This window comes from Sapajus apella, unplaced genomic scaffold, assembly GCF_009761245.1.
Source record: "Sapajus apella isolate SASKATOON/1434 unplaced genomic scaffold, GSC_monkey_1.0 scaffold5, whole genome shotgun sequence".
In the NCBI taxonomy this organism is placed as follows: Eukaryota; Metazoa; Chordata; class Mammalia; order Primates; family Cebidae; genus Sapajus; species Sapajus apella.
This window is the reverse complement of record NW_022436945.1, coordinates 28354086-28380963: the sequence shown is the minus strand read 5'-3', so window position 1 is coordinate 28380963 and position 26878 is coordinate 28354086. Positions and strand designations below refer to the sequence as shown.

Sequence of the window (26878 nt, the reverse complement as noted above, 5' to 3'; positions counted from 1 at the left end):
ACACCGCTTCTTGCTTTCAAAGCAAGAAGTATTCTCATTTGCTACTCACAAAATACCTTGTGAGGCAGGTAGAGTAGTTATTACCCCCATTGTGCGAACAAGGAAGTAGATTGAGAGTATAGTTGACTTGGACAAGGTTAGCTGTCTAGTAGAGAGTGGCAGAGCAGACAAATTATTTGCTGATATCTGACCAAATTAAAAGCAAGTAAGGCACCAAAAAGGGAAAAAACAAAAAACCAGAGTACTTAAGGAACACGATTTCTCCCATAACAAAATATTATGTTCACGACTGCAGTTAAATGCCAAAATAACCCTTATTCACCAAGTACAAGTGCCTCATAGATTTCTCCCTGCTTAACTCCCTCGCAATTTCTGCTGCTGTTTCTTACAAAGTACTGACCCACAGTTACATCAAAAGAATCGTTTTATCCCACAACTACCTATCAGTACTGATACCTGGTAGTAAAGCAAAGGACATTTTTAAAAATCAGCTCAATTAATATTATATAGCATTTATTTTAAGCTCACCTGCAAAAGTTATTACAGTTGATACTACTACGGTATAACAAAATCGTTACTTCTGAAAATAGTCTTTTGGCTTGATGACTGGTAAAAACAAAAAAACAAAAAAACAAGGTTTCCTCGCTATCCACTCCTTAGATTTTTGTCAATGTAAGTATATATTTGCTGTGCACAAGAATGATAACTGTAGTATCATTAAAAAATGATGGAAAACCACTGCTAAATTCTTGCCTGATACATGATGGTTGGCACGTGCTGAGACACCCAATTATCTTATGTGCCATAAAAAATAACAATCTGGATAACCACAAATTTGTCTTCTACTGACCTGAACCAAATCCAGAAGTGTTTCTGTCTCCACGTAGCTTTATGGTGATGGAGGTTTAAGAAAAGTAATCAATCCGTACTCTCCAGACACAAGTATAATCAATTAAAGTTGCCTGGGCTCTCTAAACAGATGAGCCAATCACAGATCAATTTGACTCTGCTGTAGGACCAATCCAGATTTTATAAATTATATATTTTTATTAGAACAGCCTAAGTTGGGTAGGGAAAGGGTACTAATGGGCAATGTAAGCGATAAAGGGGAAAAAATGCGGAGCACTGTTTCTCAACTGCTCATAATTAGAAATGGTTAACCACCACAAATGTTGATTAAACAAGTTAACCATTAAAGAAACTGCCTAGTTTGCCCTAAAAAACTAGGCCTAAAGAAAAGCCACCAATAAACTGTTCAATAATTTAACTCCAGCAAAAAGCAAAATGAGGATGCTACTGGTCAAATGGGGATTAGCAGAGATCAATGGAGGCTAGAATTTCTTAGTGTTAATTATGCAGTAGATTAAATCCAGTGTTCTTAGGAGGCACTTCAGAGTAGTCCTCCCAAACTCCAATGAGGGGAAGGAGATGACAAATACATTTAGGACAAACTAGTTCAGGCCTCTACAAAGAACCATGCAGAAACCAGGCCAGCAATTCTAAATTCCTGTGGAGCACGAACTTGAGTATTCCTTCTTTCTGCTTATCAGAGAAATAGCTCCCCAGAGAAAGGCAAATATCAAGTAGAAATGAACCAACCAACCTCAAGTCTAAATCCTCTCTTATTCATTCTCCCAACTATCGCCAAAGTAGCCTTCTAAAGTGCAATTCTTGACTACATCATTCTACTTAAAATGTTTATGTTTGTTTTCCATCAGCTACAAGATAAATAAAAGCTAAGATATTTAGCATGGAATTCAGGATTTTTAATGAAGAGTCTTTGCCTGCCTTTCCAGACTCACGTAAATGGGGTGGTCGCAGTGGCTCACACCTGTAATCCCAGCACTTTGGGAGGCCGAGGCGGGCAGATCATGAGGTCACGAGTTTGAGACCAGCCTGGCTAACACAGTGAAACCCTGTCTCTACTAAATATACAAAAAATTAGCCAGGTGTGGTGGTGGGTGCCTGTAATCCCAGCTACTTGGGAGGCTCAGGCAGGAGAATTGCTTGAACCTGGGAAGCGGAGGTTGCAGTGAGCCGAGAGGGCACCATTGCACTTCAGCCCTGGCAACAAAGTGAGACTCTGTTTTAAAAAAAAAAAAAAAACATAAAAAGAGTACACTACATCAAAATAAGCAAAAGAAATATTATGGAATACTTCTTAAACGAAAGGCATTGCAGATAATACAAGTATGAGTAAAGCTTCAGTTCATAACCCTTTTGGCTCTGTTCCCTGGCCACCTGTAAAACTTGGTACCTCAACTATGTTACTAAGTAACACTACTTATAATAAAAATGATCCACATGATTAGTAAATTTGCATCAAGACTCAGGAACTATAAACGAACCATAAACTCATAAAAGAGCTATAGCTTTGACTACCTTGTGATGGCTCTTAATTAGCATAGCTTTTACAGAAACCCTGGAAACCAAGCCTATGGAGTTGTGTAAGAGACATTGGCTCCTGTGGGACATGGGTTTTCTTTTTTTAAGCCAAGGTAGCTCCTGCACCACCTAGTGTGAGCTTCCTCTGAGGTCCTACCCAGGTGGCTATGAGTTGCCTGCATTGACTGCTGTGAAAGTCACTCCCACTGCCGAGGAACATTTGATGCTGCCCTGCCGGCAAGCTATGATTCCTGTCTGATAGCTTTCTGAGTAAACGAGCTTTCTGAATTTGAAGTTTAGTTGACCCAAGAAAACCCCTTCATTTGCACAGCAACAAGAGTACAAGCATCTTAATGACATTCCAGATACTCTACAATCTGAACCTAATCTAATACACAGCTTTTACTCATGTTCTTGTTTTGTTTTTTCCTTCTGGAGAATCCACTCCCAGGTAACATATACCACCTCCCCATAGTTCATCTCTTCAGCCACTGCTGAGGTGAAGCTATGGATAAATTTTTCAACCATGAAGGGGTTATTGCAGTTTGAAAATACATGGGAACGCTGCTAGCAAAGCTAAGTACACAGGTCTAACAGAAAAAGGATGGAAATTTATTGAGAATAAAATTATATTAAGTTGAAGAGATATGGTAATAGCATATTAAAATGTAAAACGTCCAAATTAAAGAGTGTCTAGGAGACCAGTTTGGATGGAAGAAAAGAGCAGGGCTAGGTAGTATATTACATGTGCCCTTCTTCCTGCATTATTACCCATGAAGAGAAGCCAGGGGGCCCTGTTTCAGGATCAGAGAAGATGATTTGTAAGGGTTAGACAATTCAGTCAATCCTTACCGTGGAAGAGGAAGAAGGGATGGGTGAAGGGATTACAATGGAGATAGCGTCTGCCAGTGTTCAGGAAGGGAATATGTAGTTACTTAAGTCAGATCCAGTTGTACCTTCTTACCCTGATTATTGTAATCAGCCTGTCTCACTAGAATTTGCAAGCTGATGTTAATTGTGTAGAACCTCAGTTTCTTTACTCTCGGGTTTCTTTGACTGAAAGCTATTATCACTGCCTCTTTCTCTACTATAAAGTTGTCAATTGTGCTAATTTTTTAGCGTCAACTGCATTATTTCCTAAGTCTGGTAGTGAAGAGCTTACAAAGACAATGCACTTAACAATTTTTAGATCTTCTGAAATTGTTAAATCCTCCAGTTAGTTTCAAGTTTGTAAACTCTTAAAACACCCATGTAACAGCAAATCAGAGAAAAATTAGTCAACAGAGAAAAAGAAGAAAGAAATACATGTGCAGAGAGAGACACTAGTAAAAAATCATGTAGACCTGGTGAGAGAGAAAGTAACCCTAGCTCCCAGCTTTCTTTATTGGTGCCAGTTGCTTTTGAGGCCCAGCTGTACTTCTTGCCCTTGGACTCTGATATAAACTATATTCCTTTACTAACATAACATTCCTTTTGTTTATGCTAATTTAAGTAATATTGTTTAATTTGATTTTTTGAATTTTTATTTTTGAGAAAGACTCTCACTCTGTTGCCAGGCTGGAGTACAATCGCCCAATCTTGGCTCACTGCAACCTCTGCCTCCCAGGTACAAGTGATTCTCCTGCCTCAGCCTCCCAAGTAGCTGGGACTACAGGCACCTGTACCATGCCCGGCTAATTTTTGTATTTTTAGTAGAGATGAGGTTTCACCATGTTGGTCAGGATGGTCTCGATCTCTTGACCTGGTGATCCGCCCACCTCGGCCTCCCAAAGTGTTGGGATTACAGGCATGAGCCACAGCACCTGGCCATATCCTTTAATTTATCATAAAATACTCCTTAAGTCCAAAAAGTGTAACAATTTTTATACATTTAGTATTTTTCACTATATGTGTGTATACAAATCATTTACATGCTGTAAATGATGCCTTAAAGAGGAAGGGAGAGAGAACTCAAGTATAGCTATTTTCCAATGTGATTGTAAACTCCCTTTTTTTTTTTTTTTTTTTTGAGATAGAGTCTCACTCTGTCGCCCAGGCTGGAGTGCAGCGGCGTGATCTCAGCTTACCAAAACCTCTGCTTCCTGGATTCACGCAATTCTCCTGCCTCAGCTGCCGAGTAGCTGGGATTATAGGTGTGCATCACACCTAGTTAATTTTTTTTTTTTTTGTATTTTAATTAGAGACATGGTTTTGGTTTCACCATGTTGGCCAGGCTGGTCTTGGAACTCCTGACCTCCGGTGATCCACTCACCTCAGCCTATCAAAGTGCTGGGATTACAAGCGTGAGTTACCACACCCGATCCTCATTTATCTTTTTATCTTCACAGCCCTAACACAGTGCCTTATACGCTTTATTATTTATTTAAGACAAGTTCTTGCTCTCCTATAGGCTAGAGTGCAGTGGCCTGACCATGGCTCACTGCAGCCTCGACCTCCCAGGCTCAAACGATCAATCATCCCACCTCAGCCTACCTCCCTACCCCCGCCCCCATGGAAGCTGGGACTGGAGGCACATGCCACTACGCCCAGATAATTTTATTTATTTTTTTGTAGACACAGGGTCTCACTATGTTGTCCAGACTGGTCTCAAAACCCCTGGTCTGAAAAATCCTTCCGCCTTGGCCTCCCAAAGTACTGGGATTGCATGGTCTTGAGCCACTACGCCTGGCCCCTTATACACATTTTACAAATGTTTATTGAATGGACATGCAATTTAAAAAGAATGAAATTCATTTGGTCAAAATAACAAACCTAATTGTGGAGTTTTCAAAAGTATTTCATTTCAAACTAATAAAAGATGTTCTTTATATTTCTCATCAGCATAATTCTGTTTAAACACAGTCACATACACAAAGAAATGCTGTTTTCTATTTTCTAAATAGAATACTGTACTGACATAATTTGAGTTTTGACTTATTAAGATTTTGTGTTACCTCATGGGACTATGAAGCCTCTTTAGTAGTCATTCAGACTGTTCCCAGACTATTTCAGTTCTCCTCTTTCTGGGCACATGGTAGAAATGCATTTTCCCATCTCCTTGAATTTGGGTGTAGTTAAGTGACTTTTGGCCAATGAAATAGCAGTGGAAGTTACATGTGTCACTTCCAGACAGAGGCCCTTAAGAGCCAATGTATGCCAGGTGCGATAGCTCACGCCTGTAATCCCAGCACTTTGGAAAGCTGAGGCAGGTGGATCACAAGGTCAGAATTCGAGACCAGCCTGGCCAACATGGTGAAACTCTGTCCCTACTAAAAATACAAAAATTAGCTGGGTGTGATGGTGGGCACCTGTAATTCCATCTACTTGGGAGGTTGAGGCAGGAGAATCCCTTGAAACCGGAAGGCAGAGGTTGCAGTAAGCCAAGATCACACCGTCGCACTCCAGCCTGGGCAGCAACAGCAAAACTCAATCTCAAAAAAAAAAAGCCAAGGTACAATCACCACACCCTTTTCCCTGTCCCAACAACTGTGGAAGCACATGTTGAGATACAGCCTCCGACAGACTGAGATCAACCATTTGTAATGGAGTTGCTGACCTGCTTGGGCATGTAGAATGATGGAAAAAAATTCTTTGCTGTTTAAAATCAATAGGATGTGAGAGTTCTTTTGTTACCCCAGCATAATCTATCCTGCCTGGTATACTGAGTAAACCCCTTTCTCATAAATGGAGTGAGACAATGAATAGCTCTGGCCCTCTATTTTCAGAATGGTATCATTTTGTACAGCACTATCATTTAGAGAATACTTTTGAATGGAAGTGTCCCTCATTATTCAAACTCTCATCATGCAAACACAGGAACTGAATGGATTCTGATAAATTTTTAGATCAATACCTCATTCTCTCAACTCTCCGTACTTGCCATCTTGAATTCTGGAACCAAATACATTTGGATAGGTGCAATTCCTTGCCTTCCAAACTCTTGCCATCTGCACTCAGGAATGAAATAAATTTAGACATTGAAGATTCTTGATATATTATTTCATTTGCACTCTTAAAGCTGTTTTTCTACTACCCAGTACCCAGTAGATTCTCAACATTTATTCTATAAATGAATTCAAGTGCTGTCATCATTCTAATTTTACAAATAAGGAAATGGAGAGGTTCATCAACTTGCTGGAAACAACCCTACACACACATTAATGGCAAAATCCCAGATTTTCTGGCTTCAAATCTTCACTCTTTCCACTCTGTACTGTGCTTTCTTAGGTCTCTTATAGTTATGGAATGCTTATGATAGTAAATTAACAGTACAAATAGTATTTGTGGTAAAAAAAATGTCAACCACATATTTACATCCAAGAATAATTAAAGTCATTCCTCAAAAACTTCTAATTGGCTACACCTAGTCTACTTCATAGACACTAAGTACCCTGAAGCACAGAACAAGGAGGTGCCCTAGAGGTCCTTCAATAGGCAACTTGCAGAACAATGAAGAAATGTGAAAGAATTGGGGGAAAGTAGTGTTCTCCTTTGCTACACAGTATGTTAAAATCCTGACTTTTAGATTATCTTCACTTTGGTCCTTACCAAATTGGCTAACCTCAACTCTTTCCTTCCCAATTCTCATCAAACTTCAGTTGTATGAAAGACTAATAAAGAACTGCCCGAAGAATAGACAATTCATCTATTTTTATTTTTTGAGGTGGAGTCTCACTCTGTCACCCAGGCTGGAGTGCAGTGGTACCATCTAGGCTCACTGCAACCTCCGTCTCTCAGGATCAAGGGATTCTCCTCCTTCAGCCTCCCAAGCTGGGACTACAGGTAGGTGCCACCACCTCCGGCTACTATTGGTATTTTTAGTAGAGACGGGGTTTAATCGTGTTGTTCAGGCTGGTCTTGAACTCCTGACCTCAAGTGATCCACCCGCCTTGGCCTCCCAAAGCGCTGGGATTACAGGTGTGAGCCACCACACCCAGCTAATTCATACATTTTTATAGGTTCTGTGGTCCTCAATTTGTGTTACATAGTCAAATTTGGAAAAGATCACACACTATATCCCTCTTTAAAACAGCAACTTGAACATTTGCATAGTAAACCTTCAAGATATTTCGTAGTAAAACTAGTTAAATTTTCTAACCTAGTTATCTCAAACTTACTTGAGCTCAGAATCTTATTGCAAGCAAGGAAATATTTTCTCATTCCTTAGAACACAGTTTGGGAAATACTGTTCTAAATCATTCTAAACAAGTGACTCCTTTAGAGAATTTGTTACAGTTTTATTACTCTCCTGTATTGAAAAACACTGTTGTGCAAAATTCACTATCTTTGGTAGGGGTGTTTTAAAGATATTGTCTATTGCATCCCGTATCTCCTTTTTATTAGGGCACGTGAGGAAATCTGCCTCTTAGGACTCATTACTGGAAAACTTGCTTAGGGCAGAACTTTTTTTTGTTTTGTTTTGTTTTTAATATTGGAATTAGAAACACAATGAAACTTTGTTTTATTTTATTGATTTTTTTGAAACAGGGGTCTCGCCATGTTCGCCAGGCTGGTCTTGAACTCCTGAGCTCAAGTGATCCGCCCACCATGGCCTCCCAAACTGCTGGGATTACAGGCGTGAGTCACCACGCCCGGCCAAAACAGGCTGAAACTTATGTTGTTCCTTTTTCTCTTTTTTTTCCTAGTTCCCAGGAAGCCCAAAGCCCAAACTGTGACTCATCTCTAGTACAGGATCTTATAAAAAGGAACTTGATATTATTTTTTCTTGACATTGTATTCTCTTTCTGCTCTACTTCAATTTTCCGAGTTTGTTTTAACCTATGGTACTACATGGTCACTAATGTGCTTCAAATATATCGTTTCTGGAACTATATATTGTATATATTGCATCTTCTTGCAATTTCATGTTGATTCCGCCCTTCCTGCCCCATGACCCAACAATGTCAGCGTATTCATCTTTGTGTAAAAGTATTCCCTTAAGTCATAACGAGACAATAGGACACACACATTCACAATGCAGTCAAATCTGTAAATGCTGAAAACGAGTGGGGGGGGTCATGAATGGGTTTTTTTGCCGCCAGAGGTCTAATAACCAAAAAGAGTTATTAAACTGTTTCCTAACAGGAAGGAGAATCAAAATTTATTTAGAACCAGCAGCTGCCAGGCACTTAACAGCAGCTCCATTTTTCAAAGCAAGCAGAAGGGGCATTTGCACATCTATTGCACATCTTTCTGGAAGAAGGCACCAGAAACAATATTGGGAAGGTGCAGGGGTGAGTGGGGAGAGCCTGTTTATCCCTTTTGTACCTTTTGAATTCTATGAACTTGTCGACTATTAAAGAATATTTTAAAAAATGAAATGAAGTGATAAATAACGACAGTAACGCTTTACTCTTTGACCCAGAAAACTTTCTCCCCAGCTTCTGATCCCAGAGCATGCACTGAAATAAATGCCTAAACGCAAAAGTTTCACCAGGCACGCCGGGTCTCGGCAAAATGAAGTCCCGGTCTTATTTTCCACCACTCCGGGGGCGAGGCTATTATTTAAAAGAAAAACTTAAAAACTTAGGTCACAATTGCCTGCAAGTAATAAGGAGAGGGTAAACCTCTCAAATGGTTTCCCGTTTGTTTTACTGGCAGGGACAGTCCATGAAAGCAGCAACTTGTGCACCGCAGTCCGCTCCTCACCGCCGGCCACCAGCGCCGCGTCCACAACTTTCCACAACTCGAGGACGCCCCGGGCCGCTGCTCCAGCGCTCGGGGCTGCGCAGTAAGGAGGCAGGGCCGGGGTTCGAGTCCCGGGCGCGGTATGGGGAGGCGCTCGCTCGGCCCAGCCCCTCCGGACTGGGGGGCCTCGCAGTCGCCTCCATGAGGGGCCGCGTCCTCCCAGCCGGCGCGTTCGGGGCGGCCGCGGCGGGGCGCGAGAGTCGCGTGGGGGCGGGGAGCGGGCCCTGCCGCGCGGGCCAGCCCGAGGCGACCCCCTCCCCGACACCGAGGGGGAAGTCGCACTTACCGCGTCGCGCTCTGGAGGCGGCCGGGGGTCAAGGCGGGCGGGGCGGCCAGGCAGGAGGAGCGGGGGAGGCGGGGGCCGGGGCCGGCGAGCTGAGGAGAAGGATGCTCGGCCCCTCGCGCGCCCCCAGCCCCGTCCCGGCTGCCTCACCCCCGGCGCCGGCCGGCCCGGAGCGAGACACTCCCGCTCCGTCAGGCGGCGCCAGGCTGTAGGGGTCAGGGTTCCCGGACGGCCCCGGAGGGGGCGGGCGAGTATGTGGGGGTCGGGGACTAGCTCGCCCGTCAGTCCCGGCGCGGCGCGAGAGGCTGCCCGCCCCGCCCCCTCCCGCCAGGCCCCGCCCCGCCCCCTCCCGCCAGGCCCCGCCCCGCCCCCTCCCGCCAGGCCCCGCCCCGCCCCCTCCCGCCAGGCCCCGCCCCGCCCCGCCCCCTCGGCGGGCCGCGCTTCCCGGGAGACTGCGGCCGCCACTGCTCCGCCAGCGGTTTCTTTGCTCCCCTGCGCGGCGTTGGGACGGCCGAGCCGCAGGGCGGGGGAATAGGGGAAAGGGAGCGGCTGTGGCGAGGGGAGTTAGTGGGGGAACGGGACGTCAGCCTGGGCGGGGCTCTGGAGAGGAGGGGGCGTGGCGTAGCGGACCTGACAAAGATTCTGGTTGTTCCCCGCCCCTTGAAACTGGGGTTAGGGGAATTCCTGGGGGTGGAAGTTAGGAAGAGGTCCCTTTGCAGGGCTGGAAGGCTGAGAGAGAGGCGGCCTCTATTGTCTCAGAGCTTAGACGGAACTCACCCAGACTCGCCTCTCTTCTCCAGACTAAGTAACCATTCCCCCTGCAATAATCTGATAATTATTGTGCTTTAGGTGGTGGGTATGTGCCATCGCAATTATGATCCTCAGCACTGTGACCATAATCATTGTTTTCCAGTGTTGGGATAATAAGAATCTGAAAAAGTAGGTTCTTTATTCATTCCTCTACCCAACATTGAACTCTTCCTATATGCTAGGTTGTGAGAATAACAACTAATTTACTTAGCGCCTTACGAAAACACTAAAGTACTTTACATGTTAATTCACCATCAGGTTTGAGCAAAACAACTATGATGCCTGCCCACAGTAGCTCGTGATGCATTAGGAAGGGAGGGATTTCCGTACTTTGTCTCAGAGTGATGTGTAAACCAAGTGCCCATCAGCTTTTGGTTCTTAAAGTAATGCGTAGGTTTATTATTCGTAGATTGAGTGTTTGCACTCTAAGCTAGCTGTATGGTGTCCGTCCGTGATGGTTGAATATGGTCATTTTCCCCCAAATAACATTTGTTCAGGAGATCTTCAGTATGTCTCCATAATAAAAGCTCAATGCAAGCAAAGCAAGTGGTCCAGAAGACTGATAATCAAATAACATAACCAAACTGCGGTAGTAGCCTGGGGTGGCTGGGAGATCTATTTAGGGATGTTTTGTGCACTTCCACTTGGGGAAGTGGTTAGGAAAAAAACAACAATGTAAAAGAATGAAGCTTTGACGTGGACTGCTAGTTCAAAGGGAAGCGGATGGGACGATTTAAGATTGGTACAGTCGGGAAGAAGATACATCACAAACTCTCCCAAGGAGGGCTCCAACCGCAAAGTACAGGATACATTTTTTTTATCCGAGCTATGTGGAGGAGACATCCTCCACCTCCTATGCAATGGACACCTACACCCGTTGATAAAAATTACCTCAGTAACTTTGTCTTTAAGTATAAAAGACAGTTATGTAAACAAACCCACTGCTTGAATTTTTGGAATTTGGTACTATGTTTCAGCCCCTATTGGATTTTTCAGTGTTAACCTCTGTGTACATTAACAGCAAATGACATTCTTCTCATAGTTTTTTTCCCCCTCCCTGCTCATAGTTACTTGTTCAGTTTTGGATTTTTAGTTCAGTATTTTTCTTTCAGGTTTATAATGAGAAAGACTAGAAAAACATTGTAATTCAATCAGATTACGATTGCGGTAATTCCTAATTTGGCTGGTGGTGGCTCATGCCTGTAATCCCAGCACTTTGGGAGGCGGATCACGAGGTCAGGAGTTTGAGATCAGTCTGACCAATTTAGTGAAACCCCCTCTCTACTACAAATACAAAAATTAGCTGGGTTTGGTGGTGCGCGCCTGTAATCCCAGCTACTCAGGACACTGAAGCGGGAGAATTGCTCGAATCCGGGAGGCAGAGGTTGCAGTGAGCTGAGATTGCACTCCAGCCTGGGCGGCAGGGCAACACTCCGTCTCGGGGGAAAAAAAAAATCTTTAAGTAATAGGCATTCCCGGCAGGGCGCAGTGGCTCACGCCTGTAATCCCAGCGCTTTGGGAGGCCAAGACAGGCAGATCAAGAGGTCAGGAGGAGATCAAGATCATCCTGGCCAACACGGTGAAACCCTGTCTTTACTAAAAATTAGTCTAGTGTGGTAGCGCGCGCCTGCAGTCCCAGCTACTAGGCAGGCTGAGGAAGGAGAATCATTTAAATCCGGGAGGTAGAGATTGCGGTGAGCTGAGATCGCACCACTGCACTCCAGCCTGGCGACAGAGCAAGATTCCGTCTTAAAAAGAGAAAAAGACAATGAAATAGGCATTCCCATACACGATTTTTTTTTCCAGGTGAAATATATTGTTTGTTCTATCCTGAAACCTATTTTATTTACTGGTTTGTATTTTCAGCTCATGTGCTCCATCAGCCCAGTCAAAAGGATTAAATAGAAAGTCCCTTGTCATCCGGCTCCCTCCACCAGCTCTCACGCTGGTGGACAACACTGGACTCCTTCCTCTTCTGCTGGCAGGCCAAGTGCTTCCTTGCCCATGCAGCCTTCACATGTTCCTCTGTCTAGCACGCTCTCAGCTCTTCTCACAACTAACTCCCTCCTCCATCATGTCCCTTTTCCTGTAACCCACCCCCAAACTCCCCACTTCAGCACTGAGCACTACCTGACATATACACCTGTCTGTCTCTCTAATCCCACTGGAATGTAAGCGTCATGAGGGCAGAACTTTGTTTTGTTCACTTTTAAAACTCCAGTGCTTATTATTTACCATGTCTGTCACATAGTAGATACTTAACAAATATTTTTGAATGAATGAATGAATCCAAATAGAAGAAATAGCTTGTGTTCCTTTTGTAATGGCCAAATGGCTTTCATGTAACTTATCTCATAACTGAGCCATGTGACTCAGATATATTACTAAGGTCTAAAACACAGCCCACATTTACCTTATTTAAAAGTAGACTTTGGCTGGGCATGGTGGCTCACACCTGTAATCCCAACACTTTGGGAGGATGAGGCAGGCAGGTCACTTGAGGTCAGGAGCTTGAGACCAGCCTAGGTAACACAGTGAAACCCCACCTCTACTAAAAATACAAAAATTAGCTGGGCATGGTGATGGGCGCTGTAATCTCAGCTACTTGGAAAACTGAGGCAGGAGGATTGCTTGAACCCAGGAGGTGGAGGTTGCAGTGAATCGAGATGGAGCCACTGCACTCCAGCCTGGGCCACAGAGCAAGACTCCATCTCAAAAGAAAAAAAAATGTAGAATTTGAAAAGGATTTTAATCTTTCATTCTGGCAATGCTAAGGAACAGGATTTGAAGAAGAATTCACAGGTAAGAATTTATGCTGAGATCTTAGAACTTCGCCCATAAATAGAGCCACAGAATCAGAGGGAACGATGGATCAATACATGCTGTGAAAGTCTTAATATTTTCCATGAGAGGAAACACAGCCATAATCAGAAAATTTGACAACTCTACTGATAATTTGATACATGATGTCAGTAGGATGTCTTTTGTAAAAGCTTAAATTATTTTAATTGATAATTATGATGATGAGGTTAACAATGTTTTAGTCTGGTTAAAGTGTATTTCCAATAGATAGTGAAGAGAACGTAACCCTAGTATGTAAATACCCTTAATAAAGAAATGGTCTGATTTTTCATTTTCTGCTCTGCCTCCTGGATGTGTGGGTGGGGCAGATTAAAAGATTAAACTATGATTATATACATTATATATGTTCAAAATCTGGATCCCAGGAATGTGATCTCTTTTAGAGGACTTAGGATTTCTTTTAGCAGTATTTCTGCTCTCCAGATTTTGACATGAACAGCCTCCTGTGGAAACAGTCTCATTAAAATAGAGAGCTATATAAAAATGACCAGGTCATACCCCTGGAAGGCAAATATCCAAATCAGGAGAGACAGGTTGCCAAGTAAACCCAATTAAAAGTGTGTCCCCTTGAAGTTTACCTCATAGTCTCCCTACGGTTTCTCTTGGTTCACCTGGAAATTTGGCCCAAATACAAAAAAAGAAAAGACAAGAAAGAGAATTTTCTTAGCTCTCTTAACCACAGCTAAACCAATCTAGAATTTTCTAACTGAACTTTGCTAAAATCTAAAGGAGAATAAAAATGGAAATTATTACTATTATGAAAAATGTAAGCAACACCAGTACCTTTATTCATTTGTTCAGCTTCTCTTCTACAGTTTCCATTCTTTTAGGAACAAATTTCCATCCCCGAGGGGAGATATAAATTTGCAGGCAACGTGCCTGGTTTTCTTCTCTCTAGGTTCTTTTTCTCTGCACAGTAAGGTCACTTTTCTGTCTTATTTTTTTTTTTTTTTCTTTTTAGGGTCTTGCTGTGTCACCCAGGCGGGAGTGCGGTGGCATGATCCTCCCACCTCAGCCTCCCGAGTAGCTGGGACTACATGTCTCCATGCCAGCTAACTTTATTTTGTAGAGACGGAGTCTTACTGTGTTGCCTAGGCTGGTTGCAAACTCCCAGGCTCAAGTGATCCTACTCCTCTGCCTCCCAAAGTGTTGCGATTACAGGCGTGGGCCATCACACCTGGCCCTCTTTTCTGTCTTTCACATGGGCACCGCAAGCCTGTCCCAATCACAGCCAAGGCTAAAAGCCCCACTTGTTCTCCCTCACCACTTTTTTGATTAGAGGGATGTGGCATAGTCTGAGTTAAACTGCGGGACTATGGTGACTGTCCTAATATGTAAGCTACTTCTTTGGGTGAGACTCACTCTTTACACCTGTTGGGAAGGTCATTACCAACTCACTGTCAGGCCTCTCCTTGTGGTCCCCACAGCATTCCCGAAAGAACTGCCCTACACGACATAGGGGACATGGGGAAGGAATGTGCATTCTCTCATGCACGTATTTCCATTCACCCATTCATAAGTAGGTCTCCTCTAACCAGGCCATGGTTACTGACTGAATAAAAAGGTCTTTGCAAAAGGACTTTCCATATTTCCTGCCAGTCTCCTTAACCTTTCTAAAATACAAACTTAAATCTGTTCCTACCCCAGGACCGTGCTTAACAAGCTTTAGTGATTCTATTGCTTTCAAGGTGTAAAGTTCAAAAACCTTAGCATTGTTGTAAAGTCCTTTGTAATCTAACCCCTGTTTTCCTCTGCACCCCTGTGCCTATTCAGCATCCAGAACGTATCATTTCTCCCACACCTGTGCTTTTAAATAAGTTTCCTCCATCCAAAACACCCTTCTTTCCAATATCTGCTATCCCTCAACACTCAGATCCAGGGTTACCTCCTCTGGCGATCTTTATCCTGAAGTTTCCCAGCTGAGTGAGTTCCTTCTTTGCGCCACCACAGTACCCTGGATGCGCCTTCAATTGTAGTGGTTACTCAATGGGCTGTGAACATTGGCTTACTTATCTGTCTCCTTGATTAGCTGAGAGGTCTTTGAGGGCAGGCACTCAGAAATATATTCTGAATGAATGAATGAATGAATGAATGAGATCCACCCTCCCTGCTGCCTGTGGAGCCTTTACAAACAACAACTTATTTGGGTATGGCCGTTTTCCCCCGAGTGTTATAACATATACAGACAGGATGGACCTTTCCTCTAATTTATAATGTTTTATTACAAGTTTCATGAAACTTTAGAAGGTCATTAACTTAGGATTTCAGAAACTCACAAGGACAAGCTATGAACACAAAGTACTTGTGGTTATTTCCGTGCATTAAAAAAAATTATTCCATACTTCCATGTATTAAAAAAATTATTTCAGCATGTCTGTATTTTTTTTTTTTACATTTTGAAAATAACAGTTGCAAGACTAGTAATTGATGTTGATGTCTCCTGAGTTAAAAATGTTCCAGGATGTATCTTCGTGTTTGATATATTACTCCCTGATTCCCTAACAGACCGGAACTACTTAATCTGACTTCTATTTTCATGTTCTGAGAGAACAAGTTCATAACCACTATACAAGTTTAAGCATTTAGGTTTGTTACTGTGCTGACAGTTTGTGTATAGAATACATAAAATATTATGAAGAAGGCTATAGCATAGAAAACACTGCTACTTGTAATGAGAGAATGAATAAAGATGAATCAGACAGATATAGAAACTGAAAAGTTCTTATCAATTATTATTAAGCTGCTTCTTCTACCTCCATTTTGTTCATCTTTGTAAAAGCACATATCCTCTGTATTCACACTTGCATTCTATATTCAGTGACTATACTTAGCACAGAATTCTTGGGGAAAGATTCTGGCTAAGTAACAAGCAGCTGACCTGAAATACAAAAACAGTGAGTGAATAGATGGTGGCATGCTCTGTACACAGAAGACATTCAGAGTCAATGGGCTAAGCAAGAAAAAGAAGGAAAAAAAAAAAAAAAAAACAAAATCAAGCATCTCATTCTCCTCTGCTCTATCCCCAAGAATATCAAGAAATGGTACTACTTTGAATCAGATGGGCTCCCTTGTTGCAGCCAGTTCAATTGTACTTTAGGTTCTGGGGTACATGTGCAGATCATGCAGGTTTCTTGCATAGGTACATACATGGCAATGTGGTTTGCTGCCTCCATTCCCCTGTCACCTATATCTGGCATTTCTCCCCATGTTATCCCTCCCCAACCTCCCTACCCACTGCTGTCCCTTCCCTAATCCCCCCCAACAGACCCCAGTGTGTGATGCTCCCCTCCCTGTGTCCATATGTTCTTATTGTTCAACACCCACCTATGAGTGGGAACATGCAGTGTTTGATTTTCTGTTCTTGTGTCAGTTTGCTGAGAATGATGGTTTCCAGATTCATCCATGTTCCTACAAAGGACATGAACTCATTGTTTTTTATGGCTGCATAGTATTCCATGGTGTATATGTGCCACATTTTCCCTGTCCAGTCTATCATGGATGGGCATTTGGGTTGGTTTCAGGTCTTTGCTATTGTAAACAGTGCCACAATGAACATACGTGTGCATGTGTCTTTATAATAGAACGATTTATAATCCTTTGGATATGTATACCCAGTAATGGGATTGCTGGGTCAAATGGAATTTCTATTTCTAGGTCCTTGAGGAATTGCCTTGAGGATTTCTATTTCTAGGTCCTTGAGGATTTTACACTGTTGGTGGGAGTGTAAATTAGTTCAACCATTGTGGAAGACAATGGTTGAACTAATTTACACTCCCACCAACAGTGTAAAATCACTCCTGTTTCTCCACATCCTCTCCAGCATCTGTCTCCAGATTTTTTTAATGATTGCCATTATAACTGGCATGAGATGGTATCTCAATGTGGCTTTGATTTGCATTTCTCTAATGAACAGTGATGATGAGCATTTTTTCATATGTTTCTTGACCTCATATATGTCTTCTTTTGAAAAGTCTCTGGTCATGTCCTTTGCCCACTTTTGAATGGGTTTTTTTTTTTTTCTTGTAAATCTGTTTTAGTTCTTTGCAGATTCTGGATATTAGCCCTTTGTCAGATGGGTAGATTGCAAAAATTTTTTCTCATTCTGTTGGTTGCCAGTTCACACCAATGATTGTATCTTTTGCTGTATAGAAGCTCTGGAGTTTAATTAGATCCTATTTGTCTATTTTGGCTTTTGTTGCCAATGGTTTTTATGTTTTAGTCATGAAGTCCTTGCCTATGCCTATGTCCTGAATGGTTTTGCCTAGGTTTTCTTCTAGGGTTTTTATGGTGTTAGGTCTTATGTTTAAGTCTTTAATCCATCTGGAGTCAATTTTAGTGTAAGGTGTCAGGAAAGGGTCCAGTTTCTGCTTTCTGCACATGGCTAGCCAGTTTCCCCAACACCATTTATTAAACAAGGAATCCTTTCCCCATTGCTTGTTTTTGTAAGGTTTGTAAAAGATCAGATGGTTGCAGATGTGTGGCATTGCCTCTGAGGCCTCTGTTCTGTTCCATTGGTCTATATCTCTGTTTTGGTACCACTACCATGCTGTTTTGATTACTGTAGCTTTGTAGTATAGTTTGAAGTCAGGTAGTGTGATGCCTCCAGCTTTGTTCTTTTTGCTTAGGATTGTCTTGGCTATGCAAGCTCTCTTTTGGTTCCATATGAAGTTTAAGGTGGGTTTTTCCAGTTCTGTGAAGAGGGTCATTGGTAGCTTGATGGGGATAGTATTGAATCTATACATTACTTTGGGCAGTATGGCCATTTTCACAATATTGATTCTTCCTAACCATGAGCATGGAATGTTTTTCCATCTGTTTGTGTCCTCTCTTATTTCCTTGATGAGTGGTTTGTAGTTCTTCTTGAAGAGATCTTTTACATCCTTTGTTAGTTGTATTCCTAGGTATTTTATTCTCTTTGTAGCAATTGTAAATGGGAGTTTGCTCATGATTTGGCTCTCTGTTTTTCTGTTATTGGTCAATATTAGAGTAGGTGTAATGTGTTACTGAGAAGAATGTATATTCTGTAGATTTGGGGTGGAGGGTTCTGTAAATGTCTATTAAGTTTGCTTGGCCCAGATCTGAGTTCAAGTCCTGGATATCCTTGTTAATTTTCTGTCTCATTGATCTGTCTAATATTGACAATGGAGTGTTAAAGTCTCCCACTATTATTGTGTGGGAGTCCAGGTCTCTTTGTAGGTCATTAAGAACTTGCTTTATGTATCTGGGTGCTCCTGTATTGTGTGTGTATATATTTAGGATCCTTAGCTCTTCTTGTTGCATTGATTCTTTCACCATTATGTAATGCCCTTCTTTGTCTCTTTTGATCTTTGTTGGTTTAAAGTCTATTTTATCAGAGACTAGGATTGTAACTTCTCCATTTTTTTGCTCTCCATTTGCTTGGTAAATCTTCTCAATCCTTTTATTTTGAGCCTATGTGTGTCCTTGCATGTGAGATGGGTTTCCTGGATACAGCACACTGATAGGTTTTGACTTTCTATCCAATCCAGTCTGTGATTTTTGATTGGAGTATTTAGCCCATTTAGATTTAAGGTTAATATTGTTATGTGTGAATTTAATCCTGCCATTTTGATGCTAGCTGGTTGTTTCGCCCATTATTGATGCACTTTCTTCATTGTGTCAATGCTCTTTACCATTTGGTACATTTTTGGAGTGTCTGATACTGATTGTTCCTTTCCTTGTTTAGTGCTTCTTTCAGGAGCTCTTGTAAGGCAGACCTGGTGGTGACGAAATCTCTCAGCAACTGCTTGTTTGTAAAAGATTTTATTTCCCCTTTGTTTATGAAATTTAGTTTGGCTGGATATGAAATTCTAGGTTGAAAGTTCTTTTCTTTAAGAATGTTTAATATTGGCCCCCGCTCTCCTCTGGCTTGTAGGGTTCTGCCAAGAGATCTGCTGTGAGTCTGATGGGCTTCCCTTTGTGGGTAACCCAACCTTTCTCTCTGGCTGCCCTTAGCATTTTTCCCTTCATTTCAGCACTGGTGAATCTGACAATTTTGTGCCTTGGGGTTGCTCTTCTTGAGGAATATCTTTGTGGTGTTCTCTGTATTTCCTGGACATAAATATTGGCCTGCCTTGCCAGGTTGGGGAAGTTCTCCTGTATAGTATCCTGAAGAGCATTTTCCAGCTTGGATTCATTTTCTCCGTCACATTCAGGTAAACCTATCAAACTTAGGTTAGGCCTTTTCACATAATCCCATATTTCTTGGAGGCTTTGTTCATTTCTTTTCACTCTTTTTCTCTCTAATCTTGCCTTCTTGTTGTATTTCATTGAGTTGGTCTTCAATCTCTGATGTCCTTTCTTCTGCTTGGTTGATTTGGCTATTGAAACTTGTGTATGCTTCACGAAGTTCTTGTGTTTTTCAGTTCCGTCAAGTCATTTATATTCTTCTCTAAGCTGTTTATTCTCATTAGCATTTTGTCAAAACTTTTTTCAAGGTTCTTCGTTTCTTTGCATTGGGTTAGAAAATGTTCTTTTAGCTCAGAGAATTTTGTTATTACCCACCTTCTGAAACCTGCTTCTGTCAATTCATCAGATTCATTCTCCATCCAGCTTTGTTCCCTTGCTGGTGAGGAGTTGCAATCCCTTGGAGGAGGAGAGGTGCTCTGGTTTTTGGTGTTTTCATCCTTTTTGCACTGGTTTCTTCCCGTCTTTGTGGATTTATCTACCTGTGGCCTTTGTAGTTGGTGACTTTCTGATGGGGTCTTCGAGTGCACGTCCTTTTGTTGATGATGAAGTTATTCATTTCTGTTTTTTAGTTTTCCTTCTAACCATCAGGCCCCTCTGCTGTAGGACTGCTGGAGGTCCACTCCAGACCCTGCTTGCCTGGGGATCACCTACGGCAGCTGCAGAACAGTAAGGCTGCTGCCTGTTTCTTCTGTTATCTTTGTCCCAGAAGGATACCCGCCAGATGTCAGCCTGAGCTCTCCTTTATAAGGTGTCTCTTATAGGAGCTCAAGTGCTGAACTGTGAGCTCTGTTGTTCCGTTCAGAGCTGCTGGGCAGGTATGTTTATGTCTCCTGCAGTGGAACTTATAACTGCCTTTTTTCCCAGATGTTCTGTCCTGGGAAGGTGGGGCTTTATTTATAAGTTCCTGACATGCTGCTGCCTTTTTTCAGAGATGCCCTGCCCAGCAAGGAGGTAGCCTAGTCACAGTCTGCCAGCAGAGGTGTTGCTGAGCTGCCATAGGCTCTGCCCAGTTGCTGTGTGGACTTCCTTGAGGTTTTGTTTATAGAGGTATAGTTAGAACTTCCTTGGTAATGGCGGTCTGCCTCAGTAATGGCAGCTGCCTCTGTAATGGCAGACTGCCTCAGTAATGGTGGATTACCTTGGTAATGGTGGACACCCTTCCCCCGACAGAGCTGGACCATCCCAGGTCCACCTGCACTTGCTGTGAAACTCTCAATCTAGAGCATTTCAGATTGCTGGTCTTTGTGGGGTTGGGACCCACTGAGCCAGATCACCTGGCTCCCTGTTTCAGCCCCCTTTTTTTTCACTTGAATGGGTGGCTCTGTCTCCCAGGCATTCCAGGCGCCAGTTGATACGGCTGCCCATATTTTTGTGAGTTTTTATGCACAGACCCACTGCACTGGCTGAAACAGTCATGCTGGACAGTCATGGCACCTGCCAGTCTGGCAATCGCCTGGTCCGTGGGCAGTAATAACTGGTTTGAAAATGCAGTGATCACTCACCCTCTGCATTGTTCTCACTGGGAACTACACTCCAGAGCCACTCCTATTCGGCCATCTTGGATCTGCCCCCTTGAGTTTTAGTTTTTAACAAAAAAGTCTTAAAACAATATGGCACAATAGTGGTGAAAAGTCATCTTAAATGGATCTTTACAAATATGTGACTGGCACAGTACTCCATTATGAAGAAACAAAGATCAGTTAGAAATGGAGCAACACTTTTCCCAAAAGAGAATCCTCCCTGAGGTAGTTGGAGAGCACAGTCCTGGTTAGCAGTTCCGTGCACCAGGGATGGAAACAGCCAGTTATTTTTATCTGAGACTGGATCTATTATGCCTGATACTTTTGGACTCTGAGCAATTTATTTTACTTTATCTCCTAAATATTCAATAGTTGTTATATTTACCATCATGAAGAATGTTTTGGTTATGCTTTTCTGTCTCTTTATGCATGTAATTAACAAGATAATGAATTCTGTTGCTCAGTTGCCAGAAACTTTGTTCCCAGAGGCTGAAATATACCACAGTGGTTCCAGAATCCATTTCAGGGTGGTTTTTCCCTCCTTTCCCCCAACTCTGTGAGTATAGCTGGGCAGACAAGCCTGACTCATAGTCCTTTTGAGGAAAGAGGCTCCAACAGGTTTTTTCCTGTCTAGGCTGCAATCTCAGTGCAGGGGGTTTTGTTAGTGAAAACAAACTGCCTTTCCAGCTACAGGTGATTGGGGTCAGGACACTATGGGCCAAGCAGCCCTGTGTGGACTGGGCATGAGAAGGCCAGCCATGTCCTGAGTGTGAGGGCCTGGGGCAAACTGTGTTTATAATTGATGATTCTAAACCCCGTGGTGGCTGGTCAAACCAGACTTTCCCACCTAAAGAAGAAATTCACTGAGTGGGCCAGGCACAGTGGCTTCTGCCTGTAATCCCAGCACTTTGGGAGGCCAAGGCGGGCAGCTTACAAGGTCAGGAGTTCGAGACTAGACTAGCCAACATGGTGAAACGCTTTCTCTACTAAAAATGCAAAAATTAGCCAGGTGGTGGCACGTTCCTGTAATCCCAGCTACTTCGAAGGCTGAGGCAGGAGATTCCCTTGAACCCAGGAGGCAGGGGTTGCAGTGAGCTGAGATCTCGCCATTGCACTTCCGTCTGGGCAATAAGAGCTAAATTCTGTCTCAAAAAAAAAAAAAAAAGAAAAGAAAACGAAAAAGAAATGCACTGAGTGAACAAAGAGAAGGCAGCTCAGCACCCTTTGTCGTTCTCAGAGGGGCTGACTATATTTCCGGGTTGGCCTGGCTGACTCAACCTGGCTGTGACTTCCTGTGTGCATTCATGTCGTGGAGTTCTTTGCAGCAATCTCATTACAGCCACGGAAGGTACCACTGCTATCTCCTGTTTGCCTGCTCAGAGGTTCTCTCTTGATTTCTGCTCTATTAAGTTCAAGCTCCAGCCCAGCGGATAGCTGCCAGCCTCAGAGACACCACAGCCCCTTTCTTAATCATCTGTTTCTAAAATAGCAAAGAGGGTATGTGAGTGGAGAGACACAGAATTATGTTTATTAAGTTATAATTTGGCCGGGCGCGGTGGCTCAAGCCTGTAATCCCAGCACTTTGGGAGGCCGAGGCGGGTGGATCACGAGGTCAAGAGATCGAGACCATCATAGTCAACATGGTGAAACCCCGTCTCTACTAAAAATACAAAACATTAGCTGGGCATGGTGGTGCGTGCCTGTAATCCCAGCTACTCAGGAGGTTGAGGCAGGAGAATTGCCTGAACCCAGGAGGCGGAGGTTGCGGTCAGCCGAGATCACGCCATTGCACTCCAGCCTGGGTAACAAAAGTAAAACCCCACTTTAAAAAAAAAAAAAAAAAAAAAGTTATAATTTGTATACAGTAAATGATACACACCCTTTCTTAGAGTACAGTTCTAGAATTTTGACTAACACACAGTTATATAATCACCACCATAATCAAGATGTAGAACATTTCCAACATCCTAAAAATTTCCTTGTGTCCCTTTGTCCTTAACCCCTCCCTCTGTCTCAGCCTCTGGCAACCACTGATCTATTTTTTGTCTCTGTGGTTTTGCCTTTTCCCAAGGGTTGTATTAATGACAAGGCCTTCATTAACATCCTTATTTAACCCAACATATGCCCTACCCAACTTCCTGCTGGCACATCTCACCCTCATACTTTGCCTGATTTTTTTTCCAAAACACTCACATTAACTGAAAATAAATTATTATTTACTTAATTATTCTCTCTCATTGGAATGTACACTCTCACTAGACTGTGGGCATGAGAACCTTGCCTGCTTGCTGCTACATCTTCAGGGTTCAGGACACTGCGTGATGTCTTGTAAGTGTTTGGTAAATATTTGTTGAATGAACCACAAAATGAATGAGAAGACTGGAACTTCTGGGGACCCTCTCCATACTCAGGCAGACCTTGTTAAAAAGAGATTATTTTTCCCCACAAAAATGTGTTAATCTAAGAATTGCTGTGTTGCCAAAGTAGATGATTATCTGCTAGTAACACAATTAAGAGTAATCAGGGGCCTGGTGCGGTGGCTCATGCCTGTAATCCCAGCACTTTGGGAGGCTGAGGTGAGTAGATTGCTGGAGCCTAGGAGTTTGAGACCAGCCTGGCCAACACAGCAAAACCCCATCTCTACAGAAAATACAGAAATTAGCTGGGCCTGGTGGTGTGTGCCTGTAGTCTCAGCTGCTCAGGAACCTGAGTTGGGAGGATTGCTTGAGCCCAGGAGGTTGAGGCTGCAGTGAACCTTGACTGTGCCCCTGCACTCCAGCCTGGGCAAAAGAGCAAGACCCTGTCTCAAAAAGCAAAGAAAAGATAAAAGAAAAGAAAAGAAAGGAAAGGAAAAGAAAAGAAAAGAAACAGAAGTAATTAGGCTAATCCAAATTATGGATTGTCTTTTAAATTTACTTTCGGGCTGATTAGATTACCTAGAATAGATCGGGCCTGAAGTCACTAAAATGGAAAGGATAGTAACTATTTTTATAAGGTAGTTACAAAAATTTAATGGTACAAATTGGGTTCAGTGTATACTGCTCAGGTGATGGGTGCACCCAAATTTCACAAATCACCACTAAAGAACTTACTCATATAACCTGTTCCCCAAAAATCTATAGAAATAAAAACATTTTAAAAAATAACCCATATATAAGTGAAGTGTTTCATGCTGTGGTTCTCAGCTGGGAGCTATTTCATTCCCCCAGGGACATATGGCAATATCTAGAAACATTTTTTTCTCTTTTTGGTTTTCAAAACTGGGGTGAGGAGGCCAGGTGTGGTGGTCATGCCTGTAATCCCAGCGCTTTGGGAGGCTGAGGTGGGAAGATTCTTTGAGGCCAGGGGTTTGAGACCAGCCTTGGTAACATAGTGAGGCCCCATCCCTACAAAAATATTTAAAATTAGCTGAGCTTGGTGGCACATGCTTGTAGTCCCAGCTACTCAGGAGGCTGAGGTGGGAGGATCGCTTGGGCCCGGAAATTCAAAGCTACAGTGAGCCATGATCATGCCAGTGCACTCCAGCATGAGTGATAGAGACCCTGTCTCTTAAATTTTTTTTATTAAAAAAAACTGGGATGGAGACAGCTTCCACTGGCCCCTGCTGTTGAACATCCTACGATGTACAGGATAGCCCCCACAATACAGAATGGCCTGCCCCAAAATATCAATAGTGCCACCAGTGAGAGACCCTGGGTTGGTGCAGCATCAGACACATAGTAAAAACTATATTGGTGTTTGCTATGATTATTATTTTATAAGTGACCCTTCTTGACAGATGTTCTCACACAGCTTGATAGTGTAGGTATAATACAACGTTGAGTTGAGAGTATTACGTCTGCAATCAGACCCTCTGGGTTTGACATCTAGCTTTACCTTTTATTAACTATGTGATTGTTGAGCCCTTACTTGACTTCCCTATACTCCATATTCTTTGTCTATACAACTGGATAAAATAATTCATACAAAACGTTCAACACTGTGCAGCAGCACATAGTAAATGTTCAATAATTGCCATTGATTGTTGCTGCTGTTCTTGATCCAATAAAGACCTTTCCATTCTATAAAGAAAATAGTGAAGATATAGAGGACAGTTTCAACTAGAAAAAAAAATTACTCATATAAAGTATATACAAGTGTATGTTTCATATATTAATAAATAACTTTGTAGAAGTTAAACTATCCTTTTTAAGGCTGCTATTTATAATTTTCTAAAAAGTATGCTGTTTTTGCTTTCCTAGGGTAGAGCACCTCCTTGATATAAAAATCCTCTCAATTTTAAACATTTATATCTAGCACACAATGCATAATTACTTAATTAAGATGTTCAGTCTTGATTAGAAATATAAACACATTAAAGTATATTTGTGAACCTGAAAATCAGATATGAAATATAAGACTTAGGAAAGTTAAACACTAGTGCTGTAGCAACAACTTTTTGTGTTTTAGATTTGTTAATCTCTTCTTCCTTCATTGAAATAGAAAGAAGCTCGAAGTGGGTAAATAATTGCAGATTTGTAGCCATTTGTAGCAGTTCCTAGATTACCCTCTATAATCTAATATTTGTGGTTTTTAAAAAATAATCTAATATTTGTGAAAGTGCTTTGGAAATTGTAAAACAAAACTACGGAAATGTGGGCCATTAGCATTATCGTCAGCCCTAACAAGGTGTTAGAGGGTCAGATATTGCTACTTCAAGGGAGAGGACCAAGTTTTGAAGCATCCCAGGAAGCCAAAATCAGCCTGCAAATAAAGCTTGTATTTAAGAATAAATGATTAATTGATAAACTATCCATTATTTCATGTAATATAAATACAATGAGGAACTGTGTTTCTCAGCATAAAACCTTTAGGTACTTTTTTTTTTTTTTTTTGAGACGGAGTCTTGCTCTGTCCCCAGGCCGAAGTGCAGTGGTGCGATCTTGGCTTACTGCACCCTCTGCCTCCTGGGTTCAAGTGATTTTTCTGCCTCAGCCTCCTGAGTAGCTGGGACTACAGGTGTGTGCCACCACATCCAGCTAATTTTTGTATTTTTAGTAGAGATGGGGTTTCACCATGTTGGCCAGGATGGTCTCCATCTCTCTTGACCTTGTGATCTGCCTGCCTCAGCCTCCCAAAGTGCTGGGATTATAGGCATGAGCCACCACGCCCAGCTGAGGTTTCTATTTTATAATGTTACAAAATAGTTGGGTGGAAAAACTCCCACCACAAAATGAAAAGGCAAATGACAACCTGGGAAAAATGTCTGCAAAACATATGCAAAGATTCCACATTCCCAATGGAGAAAGAAATCCTATAGATCAACAGGAAGGATATAAATGCTTCAATAAAAGACATGAACATGCAATTAACAAGAGAAATTCAAATTGCCAGCAAATGCTAAAAATGTTCAGAATTAATATCAAAGAAATGCAAATTAAACTATATATATATATATATATATATATCTTTTTTTACATTGGCAATGGTTAGAAGACTATAATGGCTTGTGTTGAAGTTTTGTGATATATGGGATGGGCACTCCCATACCTAGTTGACAGAATGTATGTAGATACAACTTGCATGGAAGACAGTTGGCTATACGAATTAAGAGCTTCAAAAATCTCTATATTCTTTGCCTCAGTAATTCTACTTTGTAATCAGCCTCCCACAGAAATTTATATATGTGAATGTTCACATTGTAGTGTTATATTAAACATTTTTTAAATGACATAATTAGAATATGGAATTATGAACTATCTGTGGACCATTAAAAATTGAATGCAGCCTTTAAAAATAACTTCTGCAGCATTTTTAAGTTTGGATGATGGGAGCAGAGGTTATAGGAGAAGACAGCACAGACACAATGGTTACATTAAAAGAGGAGTGCCGGACAGAAAGGAGAACGCTTATTTACCTCAAATTCTGGGAACCCCCTGGCTTCTCACAACTCTTCAAGGTAAATACGTACATTAAATTCTAATATCTCAGAGTCATACACTTAAAGGTTTAGTATTTGCTACAACTCTGTGGTATATAAATCAAAGCCACACATAACATTGTTAAAAAAAGTTTCTTACACAGCACCCAATGCTTGTCGACTTCCTTTTTATTTCTGACTTTTCTGTTGCTGCAATTCTATCTTCAAAATCAAATAAAAAGTTAA

General features: G+C 42.1%; 1 protein-coding gene across 2 annotated transcripts in view; it reads right to left on the bottom strand.

The window, feature by feature from the left end:
- The window catches only part of KLHL5 (kelch like family member 5), an 86914-nt gene extending 77276 nt beyond the window's left edge, over window positions 1–9638 (bottom strand). The window contains exon 1 of one of the 2 annotated variants that reach the window (XM_032272033.1): window positions 9338–9638. The gene's annotated coding sequence lies outside the window, so the exon portion shown is untranslated. The remainder of the gene's footprint in view (window positions 1–9337) is intronic. The other variant, XM_032272038.1, reaches the window with a different exon arrangement.
- Between the last annotated feature and the right edge of the window lie 17240 nt (window positions 9639–26878).